The sequence below is a fragment of the Triturus cristatus genome, chromosome 12, assembly GCF_964204655.1.
Source record: "Triturus cristatus chromosome 12, aTriCri1.1, whole genome shotgun sequence".
Lineage (NCBI taxonomy): Eukaryota > Metazoa > Chordata > Amphibia > Caudata > Salamandridae > Triturus > Triturus cristatus.
The window spans coordinates 717,262,332-717,289,620 of record NC_140595.1 but is presented as its reverse complement, the minus strand read 5'-3'; the positions used below and the strand labels follow the sequence as shown (position 1 = coordinate 717,289,620).

Here is a 27,289-nt window from a genome sequence, read left to right as displayed (position 1 = left end):
CGGGTTGTAAACTGCTGCCGGGAATACATGTGAATGTCGCGTACAGGGCAATCCGAATCGGAATCGCTTGTAAAAACGAGTTGTATGGTCTTTTTTACAATTTGTATGGAGAGCGTCTATTTGTACGGATCGTACTTCCTAGGTTGTAGGAGAATCCTTACAAGTACAAGTTGTATGGGAAAACGCTCCATACCACGATTTGTAAAGCGTTTTTCCAGGATCGGAATCGGCCCCTCTATGCCCCGAAAACAGTACGAGTCGTTCCCCGTATACAGGCCATTTTCCATACAAATCGTATGCTGACAACCCAGTACGAATCGTACTTGACGGTTTGGACAGCCTTTTTACAGTTTGTATGGTCTTTTTTACAAGTCCGTGTCGTACAGCTTTTCCCGATCCGAATTGTAAGGTTTGGGCCGATTTGTATGTATTTTTCACGCACGAATCGTACTACACGGGTTGTAAGGGACTTGTACGATTTGTATGGAAAAATATACGGATCCGATTTGTATGGAAAATAAAAATCCAGGATCAGAATCGGCCCATTAATGTCTGAACCTGATGGGTCGGTCCAAACAACCTCTCTCGCTGAAATTATCTCTGAGCCTCAAAACCCCCTAGAACCAGGCGGTTTGTTATTACCAAGTCCACAAAATGAAATCATTGAGTCGGATATGATGGATACTGAGAGGTGCTGCTCAGGGGGTTCAGATGGCGGAAGCAGCCGGCTCGTGCAACTCTTCCAATCTCTCCGTGGAGATATATTGTCTAAATTAGAAATTTCTGAGTTTAATCAGAAAGAGATAAACAAGAAATGTACAAGTCTGGAGCAGAAGCTGGACGACATTAGTAATAGGACAGAGGTGCTGGAGGCTGAGGTCGCTACCTTATCTCAAGTTACTCAAGACCACACTAAAGATATAGTGGATTTAAAGGCTCAGAATAGACTGCTGCAAATGGATATTGAGCGATTAGAGTTGCATGCCAGAAGAAACAATCTTAAATTTTTTAACGTACCTGAAGGGGCGGAAAATGGCGACGTCAAGACTCTGATCTGTAAGCTCCTTAGAGAGGGAATATTAAGAGAGAAACCCGAGATTGACCTGGAAAAAGAAATTCAGAGAGCGCATAGGGATCCTTTTAGGCAGCATCCCAATAGGAAAGCCCCAAGGAAAATCCTGGTTAACTTTCAAACATATGCAGTTAAGGAGTTGATATTGGGTCGAGCGTTAATTGATAAATCCCTTCAGATAGATACCACTAAATATCTAATTCGCTCAGGGGTGGGCCGGGCAACGGCACAGAGGCAGTGGGAGCTAGGCTCTAGAATGCCAGATTTGAGAAGTCTGGGGGCGCAGGTACAAATGAAGTTTCCAGCAGCCCTATGAGAAGCAAGAGATGTGACTGCTTCCTTTTTCCCATCCTCTCTTCTCTTTACTTTTCTATTAGGTTTACCCGTACTCTGAGATCCCCCTATAATATCTCCAAAAAAAAAAAAACATTTTAGAGAGGGGTGTAGTATAAAGGAGAGAAATCAGAGGAAAAAAAAAAAGGAAAAAAATAATAAAGAGTAAAGGGAAAACGGCATGCCACTCGATTATGATCTTACTATCCATGGGGGGTTCTATCCCGAGTTGGGTTCGTTGACTCTCGATAGGCGACAGGAACGCCAAAGAGAAATTATCAACACAACATTAAGTTGAATGAAAATGCCAAACCTGTAGCACATAAATGCAGAAATATACCTTTAATGATGAAGGAACCTCTTAAACAGGAATTGGACAAATTGTTGAATCAAGAAGTGATTGAACCTGTAGAATGTGCAGAATGGGTTGCACCCATAGTTATCACATCCGAAGCTAATACAATGAGCATCAGGTTATGTATTGACCAGAGAGAGTTAAACAACAATATATGGGTTGATTGGCATCCTTTGTCTAATATAAATGAAATGTTAAATCTGGTGAACAAGGCAGAGTTTTTCACAGTAATTGATTTATCTCAAGCGTACAATCAAATTAGACTTAACACATTGAGTAAAGACCTCACCACTTTCATTACACCTTTTGGTGCCTTTAGGTTCTGTAGAATGCCTTTTGGTTAAGCCTCCGCTGCAGTGAATTTCCAAAGAGCTATGCAAAACATTCTGGAAGGTATAGAACACGTGTTGTGTTTCCAGGATGATCTGTTAGTTTTTGGGAGAACTGAAGAGGAACACAACAAAACTTTCCGTAGAGTATTAACCAAATTGAGAGATGCTGGACTTACATTAAAAAAGGAAAAGTGTCAAATTGGTGTGCATTCTGTAACATGTCTGGGGCATGTAGTTTCCAGAGAAGGTATTAAGCCACAGGTAGAGCTAGTTAATGCCATTAAATATGCACCAGAACCAAATACAAAGGAGGCGGTTAAATCCTTCCTCGTGCTTTCCGAATATTATTCAAAGTTCATTAAAAACGTTGCGGAAATTACATATCCTGCGAGGAACTTGTTAAAAAAGGTCACCAGGTTTGACTGGAACAAAGAGTGTATAGAGGCTTTTGGGAAACTGAAGTTCCACATTGTAAATGCACCTTATTTAGGTCAGTTCGACACTAGCAAGAGTACCATAATCACCACAGATGCGAGCACTAGAGGTATTGGAGCCACGCTCAGTCAAATTGTAGAGGGAGAGGAAAGAGTTGTGGCTTTCGTATCTAGATCCTTGACTGAAGCAGAATCACACTACTCTGTAGTTGAAAGAGAAGCACTTGCATACTTATGGGCGGTGAAATACTTTCGAATATTTATTTGGGGTATACCTTTTACCATAATGACTGATCACAAACCTTTAGTAAGTGCATTCTCAGTAAAGAACATTGAAAGAAAAACACCAAAGATTGCTTGGTGGTTCTTAGACCTTGAAGGGTTCAACTTCAAGATCACTTACATACCAGGTAAACAAAACCGAGCAACTGACTATGGGGCAGATTTATGTTCCCTGGCGCATCCCTGCAAATCAGCATGGATGCGCCAGGGAAGATGCGTCATGCAAGTTTGCCCTTGCGCCACCGCAGATGCGCCGCATTTACAATGCGGTGCATCGTGGCGCAAGGACAAGCAGATACGTGACGCATCTGCCGGCGTAATGTTGGCGCAGTGCTGAAGTTGGGTCGCAAGCGCGACGCAACTCCAGCACTGTTCCAACCTACCCTATCCCTAACATGGTGCGTCAAGCCTTACGCCTGCTTCAAGCAGGAGAAGGGTTTTGACGCATCAGCGTTGGGAAAGTGACTCAGTGAAATCTTATAGATTTCACTGAGTCACTTTTCAGGGGCGTTCCTGCGACGGAATGCCCCCCCCTGTGTCAAAACGCCCACGTGAAACCTGACGCAGGTTTCACGTGGCGCAGGGCTCTACACCGTGACGCATCTCCATAGATGCGTCACGATGTAAATGAGGCGCAACGTGGCGCAGGGTTTATGCCGCCGCTGCGTCACAAAAGTGATGCAACGGCGGCGTAAAAGGGGCGCAAGTCCCTCATAAATCTGCCCCTATCTTTCTAGAATACCCTTAGAGAACAAGGAAAATGAAAATGAGAATTCAGATGAATTTGTAGTGGCAACAGTTACCGAAGGTATGAACAAGCAAGAATCGAATGAAAGTATCAAGAATGACTCAGTATTCCATAAGGTAAAGGAAAGGGTGTTAACTGGGTGGCCTAATAAGAGCTCAGACCTTATGAGTGATGAAAGTGGATACTAGGAAGTAAGAAATTAATTGAATGTTTGTGATGAAAACCTCTACAGAGGAAACAAACTAGTAGCTCCTGAAAGCTTAATAGAGAAGATTGTCATTTTGGCACACAAAGGTCATCTAGGGTGTAGCCTTACCAAAAGCAAAATCCGTCTTCACTTTTGGTGGCCTAGTATGGACACTATGACTGAGAGGAAAATAAGACAATGCTCTCAATGTGCCATGAGCGATAAAAGTAAACAAGTAAGTAAAGGTCCAATTTCCGCGGCGGAGGTACCTTCCTTTCCATGGAATAAATTAGCTATGGACATCATTGGCCCTGTGAATGTGAAGGGGTTAAGTGGTAGATTCATACTAACATTAGTGGATTATCATTCCAAATGGGTAATCACCAAAACAGTAAACTATGTAACAACAAGCACAGTCATTTCGTTCTTGCACAAAGTATTCCACAATGAAGGAGTACCTCAGACTATAGTCACGGACAATTTGGTTCAATTTGTATCTACACTCATGAAGGAGTTCTTAAATGAATTTGCTGTGACTCACCTTCAAACTGCATTATATTGTCCGAGAGCTAATGGTCTTGTCGAACAAATAAATCGGATGATTAAGGATTGCATCCAACTCAATGTAAATAATGGCACCAATGTTCAAGAAGGCTTGGATGAGATAATAAGGTCTTACCTCGTATCCCCTCATTCTGTTACTGGTGTATCACCATTTAGGTCCTTAAAAGGAAGGAAACCAGGAACAAAACTAAGTCCTATGTGGCTAGTGGGTAACAAGATGTAAGAGGTTGATAGGGGAAGAATTATGGAAAGAATACATGATCACCAAAAGAAATATGTTGACAGGTACAATTGTAAAATACAAAGACAGGTAAGATGTTGGAAGGAAGGAGATGTAATAAGAGTGAAATTACCTAGAACTGTACATTCAGGTTCTTCTAAGTTTTCGGACAAAAAAGTTATATGCAATGTTTTCAAGAATGTTGTGTTACTTGATGATGGTCAAACATGGAGCACTGACAGAATTGTCAAAGACAACAGAATGAGTACTACTACCACCGCTAACATCCTTATGAATAACATCCGGTCCATTCCTTTCCGGACTGCAGTGACAGCGGGCACATCGATGCGCGGTGCTCACACTGCTCAAGTCTCCCTAGTGGAGGAGGGGAACATGGCGGCTGGCTGACGCTGGTCGCGAGAGCTCCGGACCAACAGGGAGGAAAACCCATGGACGATTAACCCCAAGATGCCGTTTCTTTAGCTAAAGGTGCGAGAACGATAAAATGATTTTTTCACCTGTATTGCTGGTACTAAACACTCCTGTTGTTTTTTTCCGGACTGGCGGTATGGCGTTCTCCTGAGTGGTAGGCGGTAGGACCGTGAAGACCCAGCTGCGGATGGGGGCAGAAGCGTTTGCAGAGCCGAACGTCGGACCGCGCTGTGCGAGGGAAGCTGGCGGTAGACACCGGGCAGGTTTGTGGCGGCGGACCAGAGCAGCTGTTGCCAGGATTGATTCCTGGCCACTCCGAAGCAGAAGAGCAACACGGTCAGTGACGGGGGAGGTTGATGGAGCATATATGAATTGTAACCCACCAGATTCTCTATATCTGCGGTGTGTCGCTGCAGTTAAAAATTGGGAAAGCTGCGAGCTTCCTGACTCTGGGACTCTTGTGGGATGCACTTTGTCTATGCTATCGACCCATGTAGGCATGGACGCTCTACCAGAATAGGGATTAAGTGTACCTTGCGGTGAAGGCTTGTTTGGTGGTAAGAGGGACCAGAGGCTGAGGGAGAGTCAAGCAGGAGTGGTGGGAGAGGCCGGGGGAGCGCTCCATACCACGCTTTACAAATCGTGGTATGGAGCGTTTTCCCCATACAACTCGTACTTGTAAGGATTCCCCTACAACCTAGGAAGTACGATCCGTACAAATAGACGCTCTCCATACAAATTGTAAAAAAGACCATACAACTCGTTTTTACAAGCGATTCCGATTCGAATTGCCCTGTATGCGACGTTCACATGTATTCCCGGCAACAGTTTACAATCCGTCCAGTACGATTCGTACAAACGGCACTCCGTACGGCTCTTTTTTTTCAGGAGCCAAAAAGTGCCGGTAATACATTGTGGGGCCGATTCTGATCCTGGATTTTTATTTTCCATACAAATCGGATCCGTATTTTTTTCCATACAAATCATACAAGTCCCTTACAACCCGTGTAGTACGATTCATACGTGAAAAATACATACAAATCGGCCCGATCCTTACAAATCGGATCGGGAAAAGCTGTACGACACGGACTTGTAAAAAAAGACCATACAAATTGTAAAAAGGCTGTCCAAACCATCAAGTACGATTCGTAACGGGTTGTCAGCATACGATTTGTATGGAAAATGGCCTGTATACGGGGAACGACTCGTACCGGGCAACGAAGTGAACCCCTATACGCCTCGTAACCTGGTATGACTCGTTCTGGGGGTACGACTCGTACCGGAGTACGGGTCGTATAGGGGTATGAGGCAAACAGGGGTCCCCCCACATGCGAGGCGTGTGTATGGTGCGTACCCCAACATTGTGCATGTACGCACCGTACATACGCACCGTACCCCTGTATTCATGGTGTGTACTACGCGTACATGTAGGGTCCGTCTAGTATTGTTTTCGGGGCATACAATGTTTTCCCGGCACTTTTCTGCTCCTGTAAAAAACGAGCGTACTGAGTGCCGTTTGTACGAATCGTACTTGACGGGTTGTAAACTGCTGCCGGGAATACATGTGAATGTCGCGTACAGGGCAATCCGAATCGGAATCGCTTGTAAAAACGAGTTGTATGGTCTTTTTTACAATTTGTATGGAGAGCGTCTATTTGTACGGATCGTACTTCCTAGGTTGTAGGAGAATCCTTACAAGTACAAGTTGTATGGGAAAACGCTCCATACCACGATTTGTAAAGCGTTTTTCCAGGATCGGAATCGGCCCCTCTATGCCCCGAAAACAGTACGAGTCGTTCCCCGTATACAGGCCATTTTCCATACAAATCGTATGCTGACAACCCAGTACGAATCGTACTTGACGGTTTGGACAGCCTTTTTACAGTTTGTATGGTCTTTTTTACAAGTCCGTGTCGTACAGCTTTTCCCGATCCGAATTGTAAGGTTTGGGCCGATTTGTATGTATTTTTCACGCACAAATCGTACTACACGGGTTGTAAGGGACTTGTACGATTTGTATGGAAAAATATACGGATCCGATTTGTATGGAAAATAAAAATCCAGGATCAGAATCGGCCCATTAATGTCTGAACCTGATGGGTCGGTCCAAAGAACCTCTCTCGCTGAAATTATCTCTGAGCCTCAAAACCCCCTAGAACCAGGCGGTTTGTTATTACCAAGTCCACAAAATGAAATCATTGAGTCGGATATGATGGATACTGAGAGGTGCTGCTCAGGGGGTTCAGATGGCGGAAGCAGCCGGCTCGTGCAACTCTTCCAATCTCTCCGTGGAGATATATTGTCTAAATTAGAAATTTCTGAGTTTAATCAGAAAGAGATAAACAAGAAATGTACAAGTCTGGAGCAGAAGCTGGACGACATTAGTAATAGGACAGAGGTGCTGGAGGCTGAGGTCGCTACCTTATCTCAAGTTACTCAAGACCACACTAAAGATATAGTGGATTTAAAGGCTCAGAATAGACTGCTGCAAATGGATATTGAGCGATTAGAGTTGCATGCCAGAAGAAACAATCTTAAATTTTTTAATGTACCTGAAGGGGCGGAAAATGGCGACGTCAAGACTCTGATCTGTAAGCTCCTTAGGGAGGGAATATTAAGAGAGAAACCCGAGATTGACCTGGAAAAAGAAATTCAGAGAGCGCATAGGGATCCTTTTAGGCAGCATCCCAATAGGAAAGCCCCAAGGAAAATCCTGGTTAACTTTCAAACATATGCAGTGAAGGAGTTGATATTGGGTCGAGCGTTAATTGATAAATCCCTTCAGATAGATACCACTAAATATCTAATTCGCTCAGGGGTGGGCCGGGCAACGGCACAGAGGCAGTGGGAGCTAGGCTCTAGAATGCCAGATTTGAGAAGTCTGGGGGCGCAGGTACAAATGAAGTTTCCAGCAGCCCTATGAGAAGCAAGAGATGTGACTGCTTCCTTTTTCCCATCCTCTCTTCTCTTTACTTTTCTATTAGGTTTACCCGTACTCTGAGATCCCCCTATAATATCTCCAAAAAAATAAAAACATTTTAGAGAGGGGTGTAGTATAAAGGAGAGAAATCAGAGGAAAAAAAAAAAGGAAAAAAATAATAAAGAGTAAAGGGAAAACGGCATGCCACTCGATTATGATCTTACTATCCATGGGAGGTTCTATCCCGAGTTGGGTTCGTTGACTCTCGATAGGCGACAGGAACGCCAAAGACCATAAGGGGGGGTTCCTCAAGGGGTGAGGGGGAATGTAGGGGGGAGGGGGAGTAGAGGGAGTAAAAAAGAAAAATGTGTTCCTCATATAATCTTGGAAATGAAAGTAAGGATTTAAATTGGGGCGAGAATAGATTTAGAAGAAAAAATTATCCACCTTAGGAGAAACTTAGAAAAAACCCCTGATGAATAATATTCCCAATAGAATTAAAATGATTAGCTGGAATGTCACTGGACTGAGAGATAATAGGAAAATGGCTAGAGTCTGTGAATTTTTAAATAAATCAGAGGCCCAGATCTGTTTATTGGAAGAGACCCACCTGGAGGCATATGAATGTGAGGCAGCGTTTGGTAAGCATAGGTGGATTCAAGAGCTTTGCTGTTCCGAACAGATAGGAAACACAAGGGGAGTGGCAAGTATAATTTGATCTAATAAGGGGATTAGAGTAGAAAAGTTTGAGACGGACCATTCAGGGAGATGGCTAGTTGCATCTCTTCTAATTGAAAGCTCTCCATTAGCATGTGCAGTATATTATGGACCCAATCAGGATACACCTGGAGTTCTATCATGTTTAAAAACTAGCCTCTCAGATTTGACAATACCAGTTGTAATGGGAGGAGATTTTAATCTGGTTTTGAATGAGAATCTAGATCGTACATCTAGGGTTAAATATACCCCCCCCGTAAGTCGTTAGTAGAGCTGAAAAATATTATTAAAGACTTCAACCTAATAGACATCTGGAGGGTGGAAAACGGCAACAGGAGGGATTTTTCCTACTATAGCCGTAAGTATAGGCACCACTCGAGGATTGATTACTTCCTGTTGGACCAAGTCTTCTACCCTGAGGTAGACTCCATAGCATATATTCCACCTATATTCTCCAATCACTCTATGGTGGAATTGACCATAAACCTGAAGAAAGAAAATCAACAGAGAAGGTGAACATTAGATAGGTCTATACTATCGCAGGAGGAGGTTATAGGAAATTTAAAATCGGATATAGAGGAATATTTCAGGCTCAACTCTGGAACAGCAAACAATCAGACTATATGGGAAGCATTTAAGGCGTACATTAGAGGGACCATAAGCGCATGGACGATCAGGAGAAATAAGGTTAGGAGGCGGATTGAAAAAGAGAGCCTTGTTAAGATCAAGAAAAAAGAAGAGCAGCTCCAGCAGGCCTCTGTAGATCCTCAAAAAAACATACTATCTATCCAAAGTGAATTAGATGATTTGCGGGCAGAATACCAGGCAAGTCTAGATAAAATTTTAAAAGATAGGTGGGATTCAAGTAAGCTTCAGAATTTCTCCTATGGGGAAAAATGTGTCCGACTTCTTGCCTGGAAAGCCAGAACGGATAGAGTTCGAAACCAGAATAAATGTATTCTGCTTCAAGATATAGGAGTCATCACTCATGATGACGTCCTAATTCGAGAGGAAGCCAGATCATTCATGCAAAACTTATACAAAGAAGATATATGTCCTTCTACCCGGAATATAGAAGAGTGGTTAAACCAGATAGAGATCCCTCGGCTAACGGAAACAGAATGCATCTTTATGGCTTCGCATATAAGGGAAGAGGAAGTCCTCGCCCAGATAAAAAAAATGGCTAGGGGCAAGGCAGCTGGCCCAGATGTGCTCCCAATTGAACTATATCAGATAGAGTCAGGGGAAGTTGTCTCCGCCTTGACGATTTTGTTCAACAGAATATACCTATTGGGTGATATTACTCCAGATACTTGGTCTGAAGCCACAGTCACTCTGATCCTGAAGCCTAATAAAGATCCCCAAAAATTGAGTATTACAGACCAATTTCATTGTTGAACACTGATTATAAAATCTTCGCAGGGGTCTTAGCAACAAGGTTGGCCAAAGTCATTAAAACGATTGTGCATCAGGATCAGAGAGGTTTTATTCCTGATAGACAGTTAAATGAGCTAACCTTTCAAGCTATTGCAGCAGTAGATGTTGCAGTGGCTAAGAAGCTTCCGCTGACCCTTCTGGCCATCGACGCCGCTAAGACTTTTGATCAAGTAAACTGGTCCTATTTGTAGTCGGCTCTGTCCAGGTTTGGACTTCCTCATAACTTTGTTTCAGCTGTTCAGTCCTTATATAAGAGCCCTCGAGCAAAAGTCTTGGTAAACGGAGTCCTCTCAGACTGGTTCATAATCTCTCGCGGAACCAGGCAGGGGTGTCCTTTATCACCTCTGTTGTTTAATCTCTATATTGAACCTTTTGTCTGTCAGATTAGGTCTGATCCTATGATTCATCCTTTTAGAATTGCAGACCTAGAGCTAAAATGTGCTCTATTTGCCGACGATCTCCTTATGTTTACCTCCAATCCAGCTGAGGCTACCACAAGATTGTTTGAGCAAGCAGAATTGTTTGGAGTAATCTCTGGGTATAAGGTAAATAAGGAAAAAACTGAGACTATGGACTGGAACCAAGCAGGAGGGGCAGTTGGAGCTAAGACACATATGAGGTATTTGGGTATAATTTTGGCCCAACATATTTCGGAAATAGCTAAAATATACCTGATGAGAGTTTATAAGGACGTTTGTGGCCTATTGCAACGATGGTCTGGCCTCTCCTTGAGTATTTTTGGCAGAGTAAATTTAATTAAAATGATTATTCTGCCGAAGATTACTTTTTTATTTGGCTCTATTCCATTGCCATTTCCAGCATCTGACATTGCTAAAATACAGGGGAAAATAGGCTCCTTTATCTGGAACACTAAGACATCAAGGATCTCCTGGAAAAAATTAAGGAGAAGCCTTAAAATGGGAGGGTGGACTCTACCAGACTTATTTGTCTACTGTCACTCGTTTCGTTTTAAAAATTTCAGAATGTTAGCTGGAAAGACAGATGCCTCTTCTCTGGGTTTATTGGTTCAAGCCTTATTACATGGTATACCTCAGGGGCAAGAATACTTTTTATTTAAGTATGGTGACCCAAGGTTTTTTAAGAGGGTCAGACTAAAGATTCTGGATACTGCTCTTAAGAACTGGCTGTACGTTAGAAAGAGTCTAAAAATCCCATATTATGCGCCTCAGGCTCCAATTTGGGACTCTTCTGGTATACCAGACTGCCTTAATGACCAACTATCTCGTCCTCTTAAAGTGGCAGGCTTGTTCAACTGGCAGGATCTGCAGAAAGACTCGCAGCTTTTGAATTGGGAGTCCCTATCCTGCCTGTCAGGTGGAACCCTATCAAGATATAAGTACTCTCAGCTGTTACGATGGTGGGCAACTAAATCTTGGGAATTTGATTCATTGAACCCTAAGTTTGACTATGTATCAAGGAGGGGTAGATGGAAGCAAGAGGTATCTTTTTGGTACTGGAGCATCCTAGATGCAGAAGCTATAACAGAACCTGAACTTCACAAACTTTGGGGCAATGTTATTAGCTCAGATTCCAATAACCTCATGGAATTATGGGGAGATTCTTTTACCATGATACATGCTGTGGTTAAATCATCTCCACTCTAAAGAAACCATCTATATACCGCAAACAGAGCATATATATCTCCTAAAAAGCTAACAAAGATAACAGGCTTAGATCATCATTGCCCAAGATGTAAGCTGCCTGCAGCCGATGATTATCATATGTTTATAGACTGTCCCAAGATAGTAAGTTATTGGGTCACGGTGCGAGACTTTTTAGTTGAGGTATTACATAAACAAATCGAAGTCACTCCAAGAATGATTATGTTTGGATTGCATACAGACTATCATCTTAATGAACCGGCATCCAAATTTATTTCTTATGTGATTATTCTGGCAAGACGAGAGATATGTAGAGCCTGGAAAAACATAAATGCTCCAACTTTTATAGAGTGCCTGAAATATATAATTTATACTAGTGAATCCGATATGGCATGTGACAGTAACAGCTATGGAAAAGTCTTGGCAGGCCTGGTTGCATGGCGGAATAGATAAAGTATATTCCAATGATTTCACCTGGGCACTGCTTGTTCGGTCCCTTCAAAATAGCGCCGGGTTATCTGGTAGCGCGAAAAGGAGTGGACATTGAAGGCAGTGGTTGCTTGAGGGTTTGAGCCTCTCTCTCTCCGCACTGGTCTTGAATATCAGGGCTGGGTTAGGTCGATCGGTGAGGAGAGGTTGTGGCCTCCCATCAGAAATGCCCATCTCGGTATATGAGGAACAAACAAAAAAAATAAAAAAGAATAACATCATGACCAACAAATGTGCTCCGCAATTGAGAAAATCTTCTAGAAATACTCAATGTAAGCCACTATGGCACAATGACTATGATATGCATTACTATCTTCCCTGTTTTCTCATCCCTAGGGATGCTCCACAAAACAGAAATTCATAGTTCCTGGAAAGCAGACACTGGTGGAAGCATAAAAGGAGCCAATCAGAAAACATAGAGGTGGAAACGTTATGCTCCACTGAATACACAAGCAAACTGGACTGGCTAAAGCAATTAAAGCCAACAAATAGAAAGCAGGGATATTTCAGTGGCTAAACAGAAAGCCAATGGTGAGCAATCGGCAGAGTAGAGTTTCAGGTCAGACCCTGCATGTCTCCAAGAGTCCTTTGCGACCAGGCTGCTATGCTGTGTGGTACAGTTTGACCCAAACGTCTACATGACATTAGATATAATTGCAAAGTTTAAAAATTGTTTGACCTTCTTAGTATTGCAGATGCTGGGAGGTGCAGCTGGTTTTCATAATAGGTTTGGATTGTTCATTTCAGACTAAGAAAATCATTATAGACATGAAGAGCCACCATCTTTAAGAAGATTGCAATGCTCTGCCAGCAGTAGGCATATCGCTCCAAAAAAGATGCTTGTATATGGGTGGTCCTGTGTTTAAACTTGCCACCGTTCAAGCGTCCAATAGAAAAGACTGACTGTTAATTAAAGGTAAATGGTCATATATCCCCATACATGCAAAAGAAAAGTAGAAAAGAACACGGAGTAATGAAGAATACTAATTAGTCATGTATTCAGCTCCTTATAGGCGTAAGCACATAAATCTTGCATATGTTTACACCACTATAAACTGAGATGTAGTGACAAATAAAACAATAAAAGCAGAAGTCTGATCAGCACAGAAACATCGCCCACATCGGTCACTCTATGAGTGAACACATTCACAACCAAGCGGGTGCAATAGAGTGATACCCGTGCCATCTTTACACATAGCACAAGACACCTCAACAGTGATATGAAGTACTCGGGGCCACTGGCACTATGCAGCATGGGAGGGCCAAGTTATTAGGCAAGGTTCAGTAAATTATGTGGCAAGAAAAGGCAATTTATGCGGGGTCATGTGGCAAATTTTTAATAGTATTACTTAAATATTATTTCATTTTCACACTCATTAACAAGGTCTGGCCATTGGTTGCACCTCATTCGTACCAGTTTAAGCCCCCAATATAGTAATAAGCAACAGAAATTTGACCTGTCAACCTTTGCAAAGGTCATTCCATTATGTGGCAGCACGTTTCGCTGAATTTTTAGTAACTTTTGAACTGTTTGAGCTAAAAACACATGTTTGTTAAAATCAGTAGATTATGCGCCAGGTGATACATTATGCGGCAAATGCTGAAAATCTTCAATTATGCGAACAACGCCGTGGCTGCACAGTTGCATTAGTGCAGTGGCCCTGAAAATACAAGAACTGTGACGGATTATAGGAGGACTCGTTGTACTGATAATAATCAGGAAGCAATTAAGGTATTCCACATCAAAATAACAAGTGTGCGGTCTGACTTCCATGCTCTCAGAATGGAGATAACTGGGCGCGCAGGACGAGCAAGAACCAGGTCCAACAGTAGAACAATCATCTATGTTACAGGTTTCGTTTCCCATGTACCTGTTCTGCTTAGTTTCTTCAGAATGGCGTTCTCTCCTCTTTCCTGTCCGTGTCTTGCCTGCAATGTGAACAGCTCTCAGAGCTTCCACGTGGACCATACGTCATCTGAGGCACCACCCAATAGTGCTGGGGATTTAACCAGTACCATGTCGCATATTGAAACTTTCAGTGTCGCTTCTACCTTTTCAATGTGAGCTCAAAGACCGGAGAATGTAAAGAAATGTTGGATAAAGACATAAACAGTAGACTGTGAAGATGCCACACAAGACGTGACGTCACCTGAAAGCTAAGGGTGTGCTAGGGAGGCTGGGTGGGTCATTAGGGCTGATGTCATGAAAACATGCAGCTCCTCTGTTATCTTTTTGAATGAATTTAGATCACGTGCTAATACATTACCCCATCAGTATGAACAATTGTTTCATTAGAAAATTATGGAGTCACGTTGCCATATTTAGAGCAGATGTTTCCAGGTTGGTTTGAAAGTCATTTCTCGGATAGTCGCGTCTTTTACAGTGATTGTTGTAGACTCGACCTGCTGCCGGGAGAGGACGTGCGGTGAGTGGTTGACAGAGATAACCTCCATTACTCGCACTCACCCGCCCTTCCGCCCTCCAGCGATTCAGCTTTATTTCCACCCCCCCTTCCCGAACTTGTTGTTGACCATGGTTGCTTGACTGGGTATTCCATGCCTGGAGTTGTAGTTTAGAGTTTTGAAATATCATAAAATGCATGTATCTCATATGGTAGCGTGGCCGAGCGGTCTAAGGCGCTGGATTAAGGCTCCAGTCTCTCCGGAGGCGTGGGTTCGAATCCCACCGCTGCCAATGTTTTATTTTTTTAAAAAACAGCCTTTTACAGAGGAGTCTCCCATCTTTCTCTCCCCTTTGCTCGCTCCTCCATACATGCCCCACCTACACGTCCCTAATTTTTAAAAGTTACACGTCACTCTTTTATACTCTCTAAATAAATTGCTAATCTGTGGACTTTAGGAAATTGCCTGATATGTGCTTCTCTTAATGCGGTGTTTTGCTTCAGTCTGCTCAGACTGTCGTCAAACACAGTGTTTAATAAATATTAATATGTTTCCTCCGCGTGGCCACCCTGCCCTTTTCTCTGCGATACACTCTAAGTAAATTATGAAGGAAGGTTTAGCTCCACGAGTTACATTTATGTTAGTAAATGTGTTTTTCAGCGTTATTTTAAAACTAATGCAAAATCAACGCGTAGTCGGCAGGATTCGAACCTGCGCGGGGAGACCCCAATGGATTTCTAGTCCATCGCCTTAACCACTCGGCCACGACTACCTACTGAATCAGCCGTCCACAGAACCCTTTCTGTACCTAAGAAAAGTCCGGTGTACAGCTCTGGATTCCTAATGTAAAGTCCTCCACATAGGAATACAAGGTGTATAAATGACACCTTTTATGTGTTATTGTGCAAGAAGCAAATTCACCTCTGCCTGAGCCCCTCTAAGCCAAATGTTTTGAAGTTGGGGCCCCCTCCCAAACTTTTTTGGCAACGATTTCAGGAGAGGTAGGGTCAGGGCTGACCACAGTGGGCTGGGTTTGTGAGATCATTTCAGGGTTAATATTGCTGTACCTAATCAACACTAAATATAGACCTATAAAAGTGTAAATACATCAAACCAAAACAGAAATTCATCAGCAAACACGGCTCCATAGAATTGGGCCGGTATACCCAAGTACTCCATGCACTAATGTTAGCTGCGGCTCTGAGTAGCAATCCGTCTCGTGTGCCTCTCCCACCCCACCCCATCCCAACCATGCCTGGTCCTCTCTCCAAGCTTAAGAGAGGCTTTCAGTCTTTTTCAGACCAAAACTAGCTCCCACATGTATGTTGCCCCCTCCCCTCTGCTGACAGAGAGCCCTCAACTCTAACCCTAGCAAGAAATATAAGCGTAATGTTTCTTTTATAAAGTAAGACAGCAATAATTGTAATGCAATGGGCTCCTCACACTCCTGGGCCCCTGCGACTCTGCACCTGCTTCACTAATGATAGCTACTTCCAGGGCTTTAAGTGGGCCGGGTCTCACCGGGTCTGAGCACCGGCAGTTTTTTTAAGGGGGCCTCGAAACGGGTCTCTATCGGGCTCTGTTTTGGACCCTGGTACAGGCGGTCCGTTTTTCCCCGGACAGCAGTGACAGCAGGGACATCGATGTGCGCGTGGTGAGCGTTGTAGAGGAAGGGAAATCCTTTAAAGAGAGTCATTCTCTCTCTGGATTTCCCTTCTTCTTTTGAAACCCAGGAGCAGAAACATTGTTGTAGTGTCACTAGGGCTTTGAGTGGAAGTGTTTTTCAATATTATATACAAGTCATAGTTGCTGCTAATTTATCTTCTGCAACCAGCAACCATTGATAAAGCCAATAGTCCTGACTTGTAGGTATGATGTGACTTGTTGTATCATATATCAATGGCCTCCTTTCACTCCTGGACCCCAGCGGCACTGCACCCGCTTCACTAATGATAGCTACTGCCTTCCAAGCGGACCGTCTCCTCTGCCCTTTGTTAAAGACATGCGTCCTGTCTTGTCCCATCCAACTTCCTGCTATGACTCTGAAGCCCAAGCTAAGGTATCTCCTCTCCATCAATATTTCCCTCCCAGGTGCCACGGCTCCGAGGCCCAAAGGAACAGTGACACTGCACTGAGCACTGGGCTCTACTGAAAGCAAAGAACAATAGTAAAAAAAGTCATAATTTGAGTTTACCTGGCTCTTCACACCACTGGGCTCCAGGGCCACTGCATCTGCAGGAGGCCTGGGCTGTAAACTCGACTCCGCTTGCGGAGTTGGAGAGTTTTCCCTACTCCATGCTCCGTGTAGAGCCCGGAGTTCTGAAAAGCGTAGTGTTGCGGAGTGGAGTTTTTCATCTCTCGCAGTTTGCCAATGCTGAGTTGGCGAGCGCGAGTGAGGAAAATCCAATGCTAGTTCACCTCCCGGTGAGATTTCTCAAAGCAGGAGCTCGCTACAGCTCACATTGAGGAAGCTGCTGCTCGAGTAGAGCATCTACTTGAGCGGAATAAAGAAGCTGCGCCCTCTTGTGCTGCGCGTGGTGCTGTTTGAACGGATTTTACATTGCGATGCAAACACCGAGCACTAAACATCAGCGTGACTTTCCTCACTCCACCGCTTGCGGAACTCCACGGAGCACGGCTGTGTTTTTTTGTAACTTCGCAGAGTTCTGCCCAGGCCTAATCTGCGGTACCAATGATGCTAAAAGCTGTCTCCTCTGCCCATTCCACTGGACCATCACCGAAGGCCGAAGACTCAAAGCAGGCTGCTTGCCCCTTATGTAAGCAAAACAAAAAAAAACATATTGCTCCCCTCTTTTTCTTGTGCCCTGCACAGTAAGTGTGGCATGAGCCTTAATGTTAGCAAGGAAAACATGCATGTAAACAGAAGTGGAAGCAAGCAGTATCTATTTGCACCCACATGGCCATATTTTTCTTTTAAACTAACAAAACATTTTCCCATACCTTTAATTAACAAGCATTGGCATAGCCAATATGTCTCGCCTTTGGGACCTTATGAGATTAGCCATGCAGCACATTATCCCCACTCACATGATCACCCACTCCAACACATAGCACACTGGGACCAGTAGGGCCTGCTAAAACAAAAACAAGCATTTGCAATGCAAGAGGTCTCGCATTTATAAGAGTTTGAGCTATAGGCATTGTAAAATTGCAATGCCTTTTATTTATGTTTTGGTTTAAAAACAAATAAAAGGCATTGTCATTTACAATGTCAGTAGCATAAACTCGCATAAAAGCAGTGTGCGGAGTGCAGCAGTGTGCGGCGTGCAGCAGTGTGCGGCGTGCAGCAGTGTGCGGCATGCAGCAGTGTGTGGCATGCAGCAGTGTGTGGCATGCAGCAGTGTGCGGCGTGCAGCAGTGTGTGGCATGCAGTAGTGTTTCATGTAGCAGTGTGAGGCATGCAGCACTGTGTGGCGTGCAGAGGCGTGCAGCAGTGTGCGGCGTGCAGCAGTGTGTGGCGTGCAGCAGTGTGCTGCATGCAGCAGTGTCATGCAGCATGCAGCAGTGAGTAATGAAGCAGTGTACAGCAGTGTGTGGCGTGCAGCAGTGTGCGGCGTGCAGCAGTGTGTGGCATGCAGCAGTGTGTGGCGTGCAGCAGTGTTTCGTGTAGCATTATGCGGCGTGCAGCAGTGAGTGGCATGCAGCAGTGTGTGGCGTGCAGCAGTGTGTGGCGTGCAGCAGTGTTTCGTGTAGCAGTGTGAAGCGTGCAGCAGTGTGCGGCGTGCAGCAGTGTGCTGCGTGCAGCAGTGTGTGGCATGCAGCAGTGTGTGGTGTGCAGCAGTGTGTGGCCTGCAGCGGCATGCAGCAGTGTGTGGTGTGCAGCAGTGTGTGGCATGCAGCAGTGTGTGGCATGTAGCAGTGTGCAGCGTGCAGCAGTGTGCGGTGTGCAGCAGTGTGCGGCGTGCAGCAGTGTGTGGCGTGCAGCAGTGTCAGGCGTGCAGCAGTGTGAGGCGTGCAGCAGTGTTTTGTGTAGCAGCGTGAGGTGTGCAGCAGTGTGTGGCGTTCAGCAGTGTGCGGCGTGCAGCAGTGTGTGGCATGCAGCAGTGTTTCGTGTAGCAGTGTGAGGCATGCAGCACTGTGTGGCGTGCAGCGGCGTGCAGCAGTGTGCGGCGTGCAGCAGTGTGCTGCGTGCAGCAGTGTGCTGCATGCAGCAGTGTCGTGCAGCATGCAGCAGTGAGTAATGCAGCAGTTTGCAGCAGTGTGTGGCGTGCAGCAGTGTGCGGCGTGCAGCAGTGTGTGGCGTGCAGCAGTGTGTGGCGTGCAGCAGTGTTTCGTGTAGCATTGTGCGGCGTGCAGCAGTGTGTGGCGTGCAGCAGTGTGTGGCATGCAGCAGTGTGTGGCGTGCAGCAGTGTGTGGCGTGCAGCATTGTGTGGCGTGCAGTAGTGTTTCCTGTAGCAGTGTGCGGCGTGCAGCAGTGTGCTGCGTGCAGCAGTGTGTGGCATGCAGCGGTGTGTAGCAGTGTGTGGCGTGCAGCAGTGTGTGGCGTGCAGCAGTATGTGGTGTGCAGCAGCATGCAGCAGTGTGTGGCGTGCAGCAGTGTGTGGCGTGCAGCAGTGTGTGGCGTGTAGCAGTGTGCTGTGTGCAGCAGTGTGTGGCATGCAGCAGTGTGATGCGTGCAGCAGTGTGAGGTGTGCAGCAGTGTGAGGCATGCAGTAGTGTGTGGCGTGCAGCAGTGTGTGGCGTGCAGCAGTGTGAGGTGTGCAGCAGTGTGCGGCGTGCAGCAGTGTGTGGCGTGCAGCAGTGTGTGGCGTGCAGCAGTGTGTGGCATGCAGCAGTGTGTGGCGTGCAGCAGTGTGTGGCGTGCAGCAGTGTGAGGCGTGCAGCAGTGTGTGGCGTGCAGCAGTGTGTGGTGTGCAGCAGTGTGAGGCGTGCAGCAGTGTGTGGTGTGCAGCAGTGTGAGGCATGCAGCAGTGTGTGGTGTGCAGGAGTGTGTGGCATGCAGGAGTGTGTGGCATGCAGCAGTGTGTGGCGTGCAGGAGTGTGAGGCGTGCAGCAGTGTGTGGCGTGCAGCAGTGCGTGGCGTGCAGCAGTGTGTGCTGTGCAGCAGTGTGGGGCATGCAGCAGTGTTTCGTGTAGCAGTGTGCGGCGTGCAGGAGTGTGAGGCGTGCAGCAGTGTGTGGCGTGCAGCAGTGTGTGGCGTGCAGCAGTGTGTGGCATGCAGCAGTGTGTGGCGCGCAGCAGTGTGTGGCGTGCAGCAGTGTGTGGCGTGCAGCAGTGTGTGGTGTGCAGCAGTGTTTTGTGTAGCAGTGTGCGGCGTGCAGCAGTGTGAGGCATGCAGCGGTGTGAGGCGTGCAGCAGTGTTTCGTGTGGCATTGTGAGGCATGCAGTAGTTTGTGGCGTGCAGCAGTGTGTGGCGTGCAGCAGTGTGTGGCGTGCAGCAGTGTGTGGAGTGCAGCAGTGTGTGGCGTGCAGCAGTGTGTGGCGTGCAGCAGTGTTTCGTGTAGCATTTTGCGGCGTGCAGGAGTGTGAGGTGTGCAGCAGTGTGTGGCATGCAGCAGTGTGTGGTGTGCAGCAGTGTGTGGCGTGCAGCAGTGTGTGGCGTGCAGTTGTGTGAGGCATGCAGCAGTGTTTCGTGTAGCAGTGTGAGGCATGCAGTAGTGTGTGGTGTGCAGCAGTGTTTCGTGTAGCATTGTGCGGTGTGCAGGAGTGTGAGGTGTGCAGCAGTGTGAGGCGTGCAGCAGTGTTTCGTGTAGCAGTGTGAGGCATGCAGTAGTGTGTGGCGTGCAGCAGTGTTTCGTGTAGCATTGTGCGGCGTGCAGGAGTGTGAGGCATGCAGCAGTGTGTGGTGTGCAGCAGTGTGTGGCATGCAGTAGTGTGTGGCGTGCAGCAGTGTGTGGCGTGCAGCAGTGTGAGGTGTGCAGCAGTGTGCGGCGTGCAGCAGTGTGTGGCGTGCAGCAGTGTGTGGCGTGCAGCAGTGTGTGGCGTGCAGCAGTGTGAGGCGTGCAGCAGTGTGTGGCGTGCAGCAGTGTGTGGCGTGCAGCAGTGTGAGGCGTGCAGCAGTGTGTGGTGTGCAGCAGTGTGAGGCATGCAGCAGTGTGTGGTGTGCAGGAGTGTGTGGCATGCAGGAGTGTGTGGCATGCAGCAGTGTGTGGCGTGCAGGAGTGTGAGGCGTGCAGCAGTGTGTGGCGTGCAGCAGTGCGTGGCGTGCAGCAGTGTGTGCTGTGCAGCAGTGTGGGGCATGCAGCAGTGTTTCGTGTAGCAGTGTGCGGCGTGCAGGAGTGTGAGGCGTGCAGCAGTGTGTGGCGTGCAGCAGTGTGTGGCGTGCAGCAGTGTGTGGCATGCAGCAGTGTGTGGCGTGCAGCAGTGTGTGGCGTGCAGCAGTGTGAGGCGTGCAGCATATTTCCCCGACCTCTCTGATGTGGAACCCCCGCCGCTGGAGGTCGGCTGTCCCGGCTTCTGTGCCGGGTCCCACCGTGGAGTGACGCGGCCGAGGTGCACTTCTAGCCCAACTATGGAGAGCGCATCTACAGCTGTAAGGACGCAGGGCGCAAACTCATCCGGGGGCTGAGCAGGTGAGTGTGTATGTGGGGGGAGCTGGTGCGGGATGTAAACGACCCATTGTTAGACTTGCAGAACACCTGCATTACGGCAGTGACATCAGGTGCAGTGACACCTGGCAAAACGTACACATTTGAGGTGTTTTTAATGCCAAACTAGGAGCGGGGTTTCCAGTTTCCTTGCATTGGTGCCCCTGGCACCCTTGTAATGACACCGATTCCTAAATTCTGAGCCGGGCACAGCCATAAACAGTGCATCAGGTGCAGTGGCACCGGGGACAAGTGATATAAACGGCACTGTTGGCCCCAGTATGGTTGTCTTTAGCACCCGAAGTGCATACAAGCGGGGCACATTGTGTTTACTCGCATTAGAGAGCTTGAACCATTGCTACACTGCTGATCTCAGTAAACATTAAGGTGCCTGCATAGCCCTTGTGCTGACAGCCTTCTGCCATTGCTCAACACAATAAATACCCCGGGCAACTATTATCCAATACAATATTACGCCCTGTGGACTTCAGAAACATGGAGGACACGGGCGGCAGCTCTTGGATTCTAACTGTGTCCTGTTCCCCGGCAGAAGGCACTGCCATTCAATTGGAATCCAATGATTTATTGTGCGCGTTTTCACAACATGCCTTTGACACATGGTGCCTGCTTCACTTCAATTTCACTTGCAAGTTTGCGTCTGGCTCCCATTTAATGAGCCAGTAAAGCCTCTCAGTGGAGTTACCACCCGTCACACTTTCAGTGGTCCACTCACCTTTCACCTTGTAAAGGTTGATAAACTCTGCTCCACTGCATAAAATGATAGTAATACCGGCTCCTGGTGGGGCTACAAAGCATCAAGCCCATGACCGCACTACATACATATTTGTTCATGTTAAGATTGCTGATAGAATTCATTCGGGTGGTTGGAGTAAGTTATGCGGCTCAGGGCTATAGGGGATACTGGGTGAAGCCAGGTCTATTAAACATCTGAAGCTGTCACACTAGACCTAAAATCGGGCTTCTGACCATTCCAACCACGTGTGCCCCTGTGGATGCTCCATTGGAGCGGGCACAGCAGCCTGGATGTGCTCCTTGGAAACTGTGATTTCCGCAGATTTCTGACTTCTAAAGGGTTTGGTAAATCACCGAGCTGCAGGCATCTTGGTGTTCATTGAGGCTCGGAGTGGAAGGGTCATCTGTGTCACCTCAAAAAGGCAGGGGGTAGAGAACCGGAAATAGAGCATGGGAGATAGCAGAAGAAGGAAGAAAAGAGAGAGAGTGAGAGAGCGAGAGAGATAGAGAGATAGAGAGGAAGAGGGAGAGAGAGAGAGAGATAGAGAGGAAGAGGGAGAGAGAGAGAGATAAAGAGAGAGAGAGGAAGAGAGAGAGAGAAAGAGAGAGAGAGAGGAAGAGAGAGAGAGGGAGAGAGAGAAAGAGAGAGAGAGAGAGAGGAAGAGAGAGAGAGAAAGAGAGAGAGAGAGAGAGAAAGAGATAGAGAGGGAGAGAGAGAAAGAGAGAGAGCGAGAGAGAGAGTGGGAGAGAGAGTGGGAGAAAGAGAGAGAGAGAGAGAGAGCGAGAGAGAGAGAGCGAGAATAAAAACTTGTTGAAAGAAAGGGGGAGAGGCAGAGAGAAACAGGATGAGAGAGACAGATGGGTCCCCTCGGGACTCAAGGGGCTTTTATGGTTGGTTCCCTCCTACCTCTGGGCCCGGTGCACTGCATCCGCTGCACCACCGGTAGCCACGCTGGCACACAGAGGGTCGTTTAGAGATTCTCCGTTATACATTAGTCAGGACGACCGTCTCCCTCATAAAAGTCTTAGAAGATGCGGGCAGAACTAAGACAACAACTGAGTGGTGAAGAAAGAGATTAAGCGAACGCGGAGACAAACACGGAAATACAGACGACGACAGGTGGAAAGTTAAAGCAACCAAATCTCAGACCCAGGTGTCACTCGCTAAAGACCCAGGGGTCACTCAGTAAGTGGCCTTTAGTGCTCTATTTGGGTCAATGGGAAGTGGAGAAAAGGTAAATCTGACGACCAAGGGAAAGAAACAGTAGCAAGAGAATGCCACACAAATCAAGCACATATACACTGAAAGTCACCTTCAGAACAGGGAAAGAACAGATAGGCGTAGTTCCGTATTCGAGTCGTCAGCCCGGCTAGCTCAGTCGGTAGAGCATGAGACTCTTAATCTCAGGGTCGTGGGTTCGAGCCCCACGTTGGGCGTGCATATTTTAAAATTCATTTCTTTTATTTTGATAATTCTTGCTTTTGATCGTAAATGCTTTTTATTGATTTCTTTTTTTATATTTTTTCATTTTCCTATATTTTAATAATATGCCTACAAGTCCTAGCATTAATATGCCGAGGCATCACAAAACGGACAATCTTAAATGTGGGGATTGAGAAAAGTAAGATCGCCGGGCGGATGGAAGGTTCGGGGGAAAAGCAGAAGGGATTCCAAGTGACTCCTTGAACCCTCGTCACATCTGCTTACTGACTCGCTGAAATGTACTTAATGTAACTCTTCGTATTTAGGGCACCGAAGCAAAATATGTATTTTTTAAATGCCTGAAACGAAAAATAAAAAACATAGCTTTCACGCTTCTAGGAGAGTGGAGGGGGAAAAGTCGATAAAAGGAACATAAAAACATTCAGTAGGAATCAAATTGCTCTTTTAATTGGATAGTGCCTGCACTTCTCATCCCTGCTCCAGTAATTTTAATGGGAGAGTACAGCACTTCTCAGCACCGCTCCAGTGCTTTCAATTGGATAGTACTAGCACTTCGCAGCACTGCTCTAGCGCTTATGATGAGAGAGGGCAGCACGTCTCAGCACTGCTCCAGTGACTTTAATTGGATAGTACCAGCACTTCCCAGCACTGCGCCAGTGACTTTAATTGGATAGTACCAGCACTTCCCAGCACTGCGCCAGTGAATTTAATGGGAGAGTACCAGCAGTCCTCGGCCCCACTCCGGTGCTTTTAATGGGAGAGTACAGCACTTCTCAGCACTGCTCCAGGGCGTTTAATTTGATAGTACCAGCACTTCTCAGCACTGCTCCAGTGACTTTAGCGGGAGAGTACCAGCACTTCCCAGCACTGCTCCAGTGACTTTAATGGGAGAGTAGGGAGAGTACCAGCACTTCCCAGCACTGCTCCAGTGCTTTCAATTGCATAGTACTAGCACTTCGCAGCACTGCTCTAGCGCTTATGATGAAAGAGTGCAGCACTTCTCAGAACTGCTCCAGTGACTTTAGTGGGAGAGTAGGGAGAGTACCAGCACTTCCCAGCACTGATCCAGAGCTTTTAATTGGATAGTACCAGCACTTCCCAGCACTGCGCCAGTGAATTTAATGGGAGAGTACCAGCAGTTCTCGGCCCCACTCCAGTGCTTTTAATGGGAGAGTACAGCACTTCTCAGCACTGCTCCAGGGCGTTTAATTTGATAGTACCAGCACTTCTCAGCACTGTTCCAGAGCTTTTAATTGGATAGTACCAGCACTTCCCAGCACTGCTCCAGTGCTTTTACTGGGAGAGTACCAACACTTGCCTGCACTGCTGTAGTGGTTTAAATGGGAGAGTTCCAGCACTCCTTCGTAGCAGACAGCTACTCTGGGAGAAAGAGTGCTTATCTGCGCGTCTTTATTTTCATTTAAAGCTCGAGTGAGATCTCTCGCAGGTTCAGTGTCTTGGGATCTCTATACGTCTAAGCACGTTTGCGGAGTCATCCCCCATTTACACAAACCTTCGTGATTTTGTTACTTTTCTTAAAAAAATGAGTTTAGTCATTTCAGTAAGAGACGGGGTGCAGGGAAACAAAAATCAGCGAGGTTGCTGCACTGTGCTTCAGTGGCGTAACGCAAATTCCTCAGAGGGGCCCCCGCTTCGGACTTAATCCGGAGCTCTCCGGTGTGAGTAGTTGAGTACAGTGCTGAGGGGGCCCCTTGCAGCTCGGGGCCCCCGCACTGCGGGGAATGCGGGTGCCTGTGTTACGCCCCTGCTGTGCTTTACACACATTAAAACCAGACACGTGGCTTGGAGCTTGAATTTTCGAAACAGTTTAGAAAGCTGCTTTGAGGGGATTATTCCACACAACTAACAACCCTTTCAATGAAACAGGAACCTAGATACAACATTTCACAATCTATAGCCAACTTTATATTAAAGTTCTAAGACAATTCCCAATATTTCAGAATTTAGTAAATAAAGAATCACTTCAAATGCACTAAAATGCTTAGCTGCATTGGCCGGGAATCGAACCCTCCCGCGTGGCAGGCGAGAATTCTACCACTGAACCACCAATGCCTTGCTAGTCACACTGTGCCAGGATGATGTACTAAACAATATGACAGTACGTCGAACTGACATTGTGTTTGTATTGAACTCCAGTCTGTGCTTGAGGCTGACAGGAGCACAGGCAGTTCTTATACAGTACCCATGCTTCCACAAAGAGAGCAGCTATGAGCTCACATGTAGTATGACGGGTTCTGTCTGTAAACCACCAATGCTTCAATAGTACATGTGACACACAGAAGATGATCAAACTTGACCATTGCAGGTGCTGAATCATTAGCTGTAGTCAACGCTAAACCACCCGGGCTGTACCTGAACCTGACAGAGACAACGATGCTGCACAGTACAACCCATGCCGGAAATGATGAGAAGTCACAGAACTGACATCCGCAGGTGATGAAAAGACAATGCTTTCTGCACTGAACAGAGACAACAATGAACCCAGCCACGGCCCGTATAGGGCGTGCTACTGGGGCGGTGACGTGGGGCGGAGGAGGGGCATTGTGGGTGGTTGTAAAATGCGGCATACGGCCGATTTCAGGTAAGTAACGAAAGAAAGAAATAAAACAAATTTTGCAGCGCGCGCAACGAAATTCATTTTTGTTTCCCGCTACTTACCTGAAATCGGTCGAATGCCGCATTTTACAACCCCCCACCCTGCCTCGCCCCAGCCCCACGTCACAGCCCCGGTAGCACGCCCTATACGGGCTTTGGCTGAATGAACCATTGGCCCTTCATGCATGGCCGGCGCTAGGCATGGGCAGCGTGGGCATCTGCCCAGGGCTGCGCCTCTGCTCGCAGCCGTGGGGCCTCGCACCTTTAAAGACTCCAGAGTTTCGAGGCCCAGGGGGCCCCCTACGAGTTTACATATTTCTGTTTTTATCAATCTCCCCTGCTGACCCCTATCTGTGGGCCTAATGGCTGCATCTGCATGTTGATGAAAGCAATTTGACAGTTAAAGTGCCCTTGCGTGTGAATGGTGCCCAGTCCCTGTATCAATGAAAAGTAGAGCATTCTGCTGGGCGCAGAGCAAAAGATAGAATGACGGCGCATCACAATGGAAACTGCTCACCTAGGACAAGTGGAAATGGAGCTGAGAGTGGGATTAAAGGGGTAAGACAAACGGAATAATGTGTGGGGGAGATAGGTGTGAGTACGGCAGTGAGACAAGAGGTGCACGCAGAGGAGCAGAATCAGCATATAGAAGTGGACGTAGCAGGGTTTCAAATGTGCTGGGTCACTCAAGCCTCATACCCGGTAGTGAATTAAAATGGACATTGAAAAGGGGCCCTATATTCATTTCCTTAACTTTGCTGTAAAAACATTGATCCAGTGTCTGCACAATGAATGAAAGTTCCAAAAAGCAGGCGGTGAGACGGGCCCACTCTCCATTTTCACCCTCAGAGTGAATTTTGTTTTTAACTGTGCAGCAGTGCCGCCCTTTGCTGCCTTTAATGTAACTTCAAGGAGACTCTTTATAGTTCTTTCAGTCTTATCATTTCAGAACCAAAGCATTTTCAATATCATATACAGCAAAGCTTTAGATGTTGCTTATTCATCTTATGCAACTAATAACCACTGACAAAGCCAATAGTCCTGGCTTGTCGTAGGTGTAATGTTATTTGTTGTATTATTCATCTTGAGGCAATGAATGAAGCAGCAAAATACCAGTCGGGCGGCGCACTATGCTATGCACAGATTCATAGCTTCCATGTTTTTAAGCAACACTATTAATTACAACAGACATGCCCCTTTGAAAGACCCCCACACACAATTGTTTCATCCCACTTAAAGCCCTGCTGTCAGGTCAGTATGAAGGCTGTTTTTTGGCTAGTTGTTATCCTGCTTTATTGTCAGGTGAGCTGATTTTAACTGTTGATTTTTATGATAACAAAGCAAACATTGCCTACAGCAAACTCAAATCAATGCAGTATT

The 27,289-nt window shown here is 46.5% G+C and overlaps 3 non-coding genes across 3 annotated transcripts; 2 read left to right on the top strand and 1 right to left on the bottom strand.

The window, feature by feature from the left end:
* Window positions 1–14,757: 14,757 nt before the first annotated feature.
* Window positions 14,758–14,839, top strand: TRNAL-AAG (transfer RNA leucine (anticodon AAG)). The gene has a single exon. It is a non-coding gene; the product is annotated as a tRNA-Leu (tRNA).
* Window positions 14,840–15,237: 398 nt separating this feature from the next.
* On the bottom strand, window positions 15,238–15,319 carry TRNAS-AGA (transfer RNA serine (anticodon AGA)). The gene has a single exon. It is a non-coding gene; the product is annotated as a tRNA-Ser (tRNA).
* A 7,894-nt stretch (window positions 15,320–23,213) lies between these two features.
* Window positions 23,214–23,286, top strand: TRNAK-CUU (transfer RNA lysine (anticodon CUU)). The gene has a single exon. It is a non-coding gene; the product is annotated as a tRNA-Lys (tRNA).
* Window positions 23,287–27,289: the final 4,003 nt, after the last annotated feature.